This window comes from Crocodylus siamensis, chromosome 1 (genome assembly GCF_052110815.1).
Source record: "Crocodylus siamensis isolate JL-2025a chromosome 1, ASM5211081v1, whole genome shotgun sequence".
Lineage (NCBI taxonomy): Eukaryota > Metazoa > Chordata > Crocodylia > Crocodylidae > Crocodylus > Crocodylus siamensis.
In genome coordinates, this window is record NC_143395.1 from 96,996,310 (window position 1) to 97,004,790 (window position 8,481).

Sequence of the window (8,481 nt, forward strand, 5' to 3'; positions counted from 1 at the left end):
AGGTATTAGCGTAAGAAGGATTTAGTTAGAATGTAGGCACCTACCTGTAAATGTTGACAATCAACCCAGATTGGCCCTGCTCCCCAGGCTCAGTGGGCACCAAAGTTCAGGCTGCTGCTACATTTTTCAAAAGTGCTCAAGGCACTTGGGCTTCTGCAAATGCTCAAAAGCGTTCCAGTTGATTCACCAGGCCTAAACTTCATTGCAATCCAGATAGGTGCTGAGGTGACACCACAGCATTGAATTGCAATTAAATGCCACTTGAAAATATCTGTCTAGGGGTGACAGCAATCATCTGGACATGAGCATGCTAGATTCTTGGTTGTTCTCAGCATGAAGGGACTTAAACTCACACCTCTCACTACCAGAACAGTTTGAATGAAGACACCTTCCATCCCACTGTAAAAGCTGGGTCACTGGGCAGCAAAGAATGCAAGAGCCCTGGGGCCAGAAGGAGGATAAGCAAGAGGGAGCCTGACTCGGTAGTCTAGTGATTAGGTCATTCCACTGGATGCAGGGAAACCTGGCTACTGGTCTTTGTGCCAAGAACTTTGTGCATTTTCTTTTTGACGGTCCATGAGATCAGAATCTGGGCCGCTGCATGTAGGTCAATATGGAAAAAAGCCTTTATATCATTTTATAAATTAAAAAAAACAAATGTTTGTTTTGTGCAAATATATATTAATCTGAGCGAAGGTAAGACTAAACGTATTCGAACTGTGAACAGTGATGTTTTTATTTTTCTTGCATTTCAATTTATAATCTTGCATTACAGTTCACATTTTTTGTGGCTACAGATTCCATTCAGTACCCCCTCCCTAGGCAACTGCCTAGTGCTACTGACATCGATAATGCATCGATTAATAGTTTATTGTCACATAAATAATTTATACTAAATATTGCCTTTTATTCTCCATATTCTTGCTAAGAGTAAGCCTATGCAGTTTTAATATAACTGTCATGCTGTTGTCAATACAAGGCTTCCTCGTCCTTTGAAATATGTGCACACTTGTCAGGAACAAAGTATTGCATTTGCCATGGATAAGACATTAACTACTATACAAAACCTTAGCAAAAATGGCGACAGATAACGAACCCATATGGAGTTTACATGATCACTGAGCACGGAAATGTTAAGTGGTTTATTTACAATATTAAGAGACATTTTGCACTCAGACTAATTTTGCACCCTCAGAGTTGCATCCTGAGAGTTGATGGGGCTGGGTTTTACAGGTGCAAAGTGACTGAATATCTGTGATGCTGGTTTCAACCTCATGCTGGACTGAACATATTTAATTCAGCTTCCAATACCCTCTAGTTTAGTAGAAGTCTGGTCTTTTGCCAGATCTAACTCAAGCTAGCAATCAGGATGTGCATACTCTTAAAAATACTACTTTTCTAAATGAAATTCCTGAGCAGGCTTGGTGCTGGGGAGAAAAGGAGCAGACTAATCATAAACATAATCAAAACAGTCTCATTTTGGCACTACATGAGTTCTTGTTTGAATTCTCTAATGTCATTTTAGGCATTAAATAGATTTTGGGAAGCTAAATAGGTCATACATTCTGGCAACTGGTTGGATGGATTTCATAACTCTTTTATGTCCCCAAGACATCTTCTGTTAGCCTACATTTTAATTAAAAAGAAAAAAGAAGGCTCACAAAACAGGGCAACACTTTATTCAATTAAAGGCTGTTTGAATGAAGATTTGCCACACTTCTGAATAATCAAGCTGATGAAGTACCTTCAAAGAGCAATGCCACTTGCTTTTATTTTGTGACCTCGAGGTGCTGGAGAACACGGGCTCCAGCTGTGGGCACAAACTGTTGGTGGGACAATCATAATATAAACAGACTGCCTGGGCCAGAAATAGCCGCAGAATATTTTCAATTAACAAGTACTCTATCCTTGGCTTTACTTTTGAGGCTTAGTACAGCCTATAAAAAATAGAAAACAGTGTATATATAAACTGGAAGAAAACAGCAGATTATGAGCCACCCTATTTAATTACTGCAGCTCTGAGTACTGGCTTTTACAGATTTCCCTTGTTTTCTACCCTAACACCCACAATTATGTACCCCTGCTCTACACATAAAGATCATCATATGCTAAGATCTTCTTTGCCCATTTCTCTTGGTTCATTATAACTCCTCCCCACTCCCCCACCCTTGCTCTTTTTAAGTAGTTGCTTCTACTTCAAATCTCAGGCCATCTTCTTCAAGGCCTCTGGCGACTGTATCTTCCTTTTTTGTCTTTCTTAACACTTGCTCCCTTCCTCCCTCACTTCACTAGTCATAGTTCACCTTTTTGCCTGCGCAGAACCTGGCAAAAGAAATCCTACACTCATTATCACACCCAAGCATTTGTATTTATATCTCACACTAGGTACCAACATAAGATTACTCAAAAATTAAACTGGTTCTTCATTACTGCAACTAGGCAGAGAAAATGTAGCTGGTATCCCAGTCACGTGCACGTACAGGGGCAGGTCCGGGAGCGGGGAAGGTGCACTGGTGCAGTTGCACCCACCTGTGATTCCTGCTTCACACAACATTTAAAACAAACTGCCTTGCACTAATATGCAGCAGCATTTCCATTCAGGCAGCAGTGGGGGAGTCACTTGACTTCATGGCTCATTATAAATGTACCTGATTCCTTCTAAACTCCTCACTCCACGGGTGTTAACAACCCCCTCTCATTTTAATGGTCATAATGTTCCACCAATCAAGCTATCATTTGTTCTGCAATTCTGCTGTCTGTTAGCTGCTTCTGGGAATGTAGCTTCTATTTCATAGCTGCACAGGCTGCTTTTAATCCTAGTTATAAACATTAACTGAGGTGTAGAAACAACTTTCAGTAAAGCATTGGATGCACTGTCAAGATGCGCAATGACTACAGGACTGAAGAAACATCTTTTGATTATGTGTGCCTAGTTTATTGCACTTTAAATACATAATATATGATACAGAAAATTAATGCATGTTCCGATGAAGTTATATATGTTTTTGCTTCCAGCTTAAATGGAACAATATAACCCTAGGCCCTTGGAATATTAGTGAAGCGGCTTTCTTTTTACATGGAGAAAAATATGTGTTGCATGATATGTAGCGATGCACCACACCATCTATCTGTATCCCCTCTTTTCAAAATCCCAGCTCTGCCCATGTGCACATCCACTGACTTCCTGAGGTTGCCTCCGAAGTCTCCTGTCCTGCAGCTTGTTTCTGTTCCACTAAATTCTGTGCAACTAGCTGCATCAGGTATGAACCTTGCCTTTCCCACAAAAAGGCCCCAGAAAAGGCCTCAGAATCTACAGGAGTTCTTGTTCCTAGCAATTCCTCCTCCCTTGAAATGCAGTTCTTTTGGACCATTTTGAGATGTGTTATTTCAATAAAAACAAGCCAGACCTGAGCATTTTATAAAGAAAGTTAAGCACAGTAAGGGAAACTTACTAGAAAACCCAAACAAGGGAATTCATTTATTCTTGGCTTTTATCAAAATAACCCATTTAGTATGGAGTTGGGGCCCACAAGTGTCCCACCAAGATTAGTGTTTGAGTATTATGGATGTGCTTGTGAGAAACCTGATTAAGAAGGGGCTTTGCCATCCTGGTCTTTTTCTCTATGGACACAAAAGAAAGAATTTCCATGGACTGTATGGGCAAGAAAAATTAACAATAAGTGGTCCCTCCAGCTTGTTACTAAAGTCCTTCAGTAGAGCAGTGTGAAGAAGCTTATGTTGGATGGTGCTGATTTTCTGAGTAAATGTAGGACTTGTACTCTTTAGATCTGTCAGTCTGCTGCCTTTCCTGGCACCAATTTTATTACCATTATTTTTGTAAGTTACTGAGGTAAAGACAGTGACTTTAGCACTGGCATCATCAATAGGTTGTGTCTTAACTGCTCTGTAAGAAGAGGTGTCTTTGCAAGCTGTAGAATATCAAGAAGATGTATATTAACTGACTTTGATGTGAATGCATCTGTTGTGTTGTTGCTGGACAACATGACATCAGTAAAAAAACCTGCAAAACTGGTGTTTTACCACATTTTAATTATTATGGCATGAGTTTTGTCCATATGTGGTGTGCCTGGCAGTTCAGTGTCATGAATTACAATAATGTGGATTCATAGAATCATAGACAATTAGGGTTGGATGGGACTTCAGGAGGTCGTATACTCCAGCCTCCTGCTCAAAGCAAGGCCATCTCCAACTAGATCATCCCAGGCAAGGCTTTGTCTAGCTGGGTCTTAAAAACCTTCAAGGATGGAGATTCCACCACCTCTGGATAACCTGTTCAGTGCTTTACTACTCTTCTGGTGAGAAAGTTTTTCCTAATATCTAACCCAATTTCCTTTGCTGCAACTTGAGACTATTGCTCCTTGTTTTCTCATCTGGCATCACTGAGAACATGTAGGACACAACAATGTAGGGCCCTGCTTTGGGGAGGGAGAAGTTATAGCTATGAGAGTCCCTCCACAGCTGGACATCCGTGTCAAGATAAATGGGTCTCACCCAGGTCTTTCCCTGTTGGTCTCCCAGCATTCAGGGAGACAGGAGGTGAAAGTACCAAGTGGTCACCTCACAGCAAGGACTCCCCTCATTGAACAAGAAGGCACCTGATCCAGGGGACACAGGGGTTGGAAAGAACAGGAAAAGGTGGGGATGGGTGGCTGGGTGGGTGTGGGGAGCCCTGAGAAAGGATCTGATGGCCCCCAGAGGCCAGACCCTTTGGGTTGGGACCACGTGGATATATGCAGAATGAGATGGCGTAGTAGGGACCTTGGGGAGAGGCACAGAGACACCCCACGGATGGCAGGAACAGGTGCAAGTGATGGAGGATGGGGTGCTGCAAATGTGGCCAGAGAGGTTATGGGGAGGGATAGCATGTCATGAGGGGAGGGATAGGAGGTAGAGACCTGAAGGGTGGAGCAGGGGCATCTTGGAGAGGTGGAGTGGAGGAAGTCTGAGGCATAGGAAGAAGCAAAGGGTATGTAGAAAGGGGAACAAGAGGGTCAAGTGTCTGAAATACTTTAGTAGCAGAGGGGTATTTGGGGAAGATGCAACAAGGGAGAGGAAGATGGGAGAAAAGAGATGGAAGAAAAGGGAGAAGAGTGTTGGGTAGAGGGTGATGGGGGTTTCGGTTCATGGAAAGAAGAATTCGGGGCTCAGGCAGGGTAGGGGAAGTCTCTTGGGAGACAGGGTACAGGGCCTAAAAAGTGGCCAGCTGGGAGGAAGCTGATGGTCCTAGGACTCTTCTAAAGTCAGGACTCTAGATGCCATGTGGAGAAGGGCTTCCTTCCTGTCAGTTGCCGCCAGGCTTTTTCAGCAAAATTACTGTGCAGCTATCCCACCTCCCCCAAGTCCCACTGGGTTTAATGGGAATGTACAGAGAGAGCCCTCCACAGGTTTCGGCCCAAGGAGAGTGCACTTTGTCCTACTTCTGTGGTGGCAAAGGGAACATTCTGCTTCATTTCCTAATGCAACACAATTGGCATTGACATCTCCCTGATCTTGCAGGGGAGCAGGTCTCCTTCACATTGTAATGGGATTTCCAGTGACTTCTATTTATATTATAAAGTGCAGCTTTTTTAGCCATACTACAATTCCCAAATTGTAATATCAATACAAAGCAAATACATCAACTCCTAATGACATTGCAATGTTCCCTCTAGCTCTTACTAAAATAGTGTACATGTCTTATCATAGCCTGCTTTCCTACTTGATATGTCCTCAGTTCTGCAATATGAGAAGAATCCAGTTGAGCCTGAGGGCCCCCAAGGGGCAGATACTTTAGAAGACAAAAAGGGGGACCAAGTGGATGTGTGAAGAAAAGAGTGGGAGTGGGAGGATTTTGTGCAACCTGAAGGACCTACCTGCCTGGTTCATCGTACGTACCAGAGCCTTAACTCTTACGCAGTCTTCAGTGCTTCCATTCGGTCCTCTATTTCTGCAGTTAGAATGAAAATGAAAATGAACTGAATGTTGTGTATAAAGGCTCTTCTTTCCTAAATGGTCTTTCTGGGTGATTACCTAAAAATATGTCTTGTATCTTAACTTTCAAAATACAAAAAACAGGATTGCAGGTTAAAACTTACTGACAATGTTTCAGCCCACAAAAGGGGCATTAAAAATGAAAAAAAGGCCAAAACATGATTTGGACCCTGTGCAACTTTCCTTTTTCCATCAAAAATAAACCTTTGATTTATTTACATTTTGTGGGGATTGCAGGGTTTAAGAGAACATGGCTGTGAATAGGAGAGGCATGCAGTATTTTCTGTCTAGAGCAAAAAAGGATAACCTGCTTTGGTTTGTTTTTTGTTCTGACTTTTCTTTTAAAAAGCGATGAGTGATTGGGGAGTGTGTTTCACATCACTTGCCTGGAGCCAAGGTTTTTCAAATACCAGTTTTCTCTAGTGTCAAGTTTTAAGCAGTACCAAGCACACTTGCCTTTTCATTTGGAAATGTCTTTCAAATGCAACAACACTGCACTTGGTTATGTCAGCATTCCTGAATGACTTAACCTCCTCCCAGAAGAAGAGGTGTGTGGCTCTGCAGACCTCTGCTAGGAAGGCTCCACCTTTGTATCCACCTAGCTGATACAGCCATGCCTCATTTTTCTTTTCCACTTATAGAAATATTGCAGCATTTTGGGGAGCTATACCTGTAGGTGGCCTGATAAGTGGGAGTAAGGTTAAGCACAGGGATCATTGTGTACATTAAAGGAAAGGTCATAATTACGAGTGAAGAAAGTTTCCCTCAGTAATTTTTATTGACATGTTTTGAAGAATAAGCATATTACAATATTTGAGTAGCCTCAGTTCTAGAAATGCACAGGTTCAGGACACACAAAATAAGCTTGTCAGTCACAGAACCACATATGCTACAAAGGTTTGAATTCAATCGAGGGAAATTTCTAGGGCTAGGTATTTCCAGTTACCATTGCATGCCTTCCATCCATTGCATGCCTTGACTCCTTATATTTGAGGCTACAGTGTCTGCCTCATAAACATACATTTTAATTAGTCCTCTCATCATGGAAAGGATCTCGCTTTCATTTATTAGCATTTTCCATTCCAAAATCTCTTGCAATTACAATCATTTTCAACTGATGACCTGTTCAGGCTGCTGACTGAGACTTTTCTCCCTGCTTAGCTTTGTGCATGGAAGGTTCATTTTCAGTGGATTTGGGGACATATCATAGAAACATAGAAGTAGGGTCGGAAGGGACCTTGTAGATCTTCAAGTCTGATGCCCTGCCTGTGCAGGAGAGAAACTGGGCTCAAATTACTCCAGCCAGGTAGGCATCAAGCCTCCTCTTAAAGACCCCCAGGTAGGAGCCAGCACCACTTCCCTTGGAAGCTGGTTCAGGATCCTAGTCACCCTAACTGTGAAGTAGTTCTTGCGGATGTCTAATCTAAACCTACTCTCCAACAACTTGTGGCCATTATTCCTTGTTATGCCAGGGGGTGCTAGGGGAAACAAGGTCTCCCCCAAATCCTTCTGGTCCCCGCTAGTGAGTTTATAGATGGTCACCAGGTCCCCACTCAGCCTTCTCTTGTGAAGGCTGAACAGGTTCAGGTCCCGCAGTCCCTCATTGTAGGGTCTGCCCTGTAGTCCCCGGATCATGTGGGTGGCCCTCCTCTGGATCGTCTCAATGTTGCCCACATCCCTCCTGAAGTGGGGCACACAGAACTGGACACAGTACTCCAGGGACTTAAAATATAAGGATTTGTAACTATATTTAAGTATGAACAGAAGGTTGTTGAAACATGAGGTAGCAGGGAAAGATCCAGACAGGGTGCAATGGCTCACCCTGGTTCAACCGCACTAAAAGCAGCAGTCAGGGGAAACATTTGAGGTCCCTGAATCAGGGACTCAGGTAATACAACTAAATACAACTCAGGTAAATTTATCTAAAGGTTTAAATGTTACGATCTGGATCTCTTGGACAGTCCTCAACCTTTAAAAGCCCTTGAAGAATGAAATCTAAAATGATAATAAGAACAAAGCATTTAAGAGACTTTTCCTTTGCCCTGTTTGTATTGGATAGCTTCTAAGATTTTAAGCATCCTACTGTATTAAAAAACAATTGTAAGAACTGAATTGCAGTTACTAGGGACACTTGAATCTTTTTTCACATTTATATCTATTGCTCCATTTTAAAAATAGAAACAGCCTGGTGACTTCTGCATTTAAATAGAAAGGATAACTGCTGAGAAAATGTACGCCCAGAAGATTCTTAAAATGTATTATGCTTTTTAGCTGTCAGCTGATGTTTCTCTTTAACCAAGCTTTCTCATTTTGGATTTTAATAACTCTTGGGCAGCCATCCTCCCCGAGGATGCCTTTGGGCACCATACACATCAAACAAGCTGTATAAAATGGTTATCTTGCAACAGACAGCTGCAGTTTTTGACCTGTTCTGCAACTGTGCTATTCAGACACCTATGAAGAGGTTCATGATCCCATTGTCGCATATGT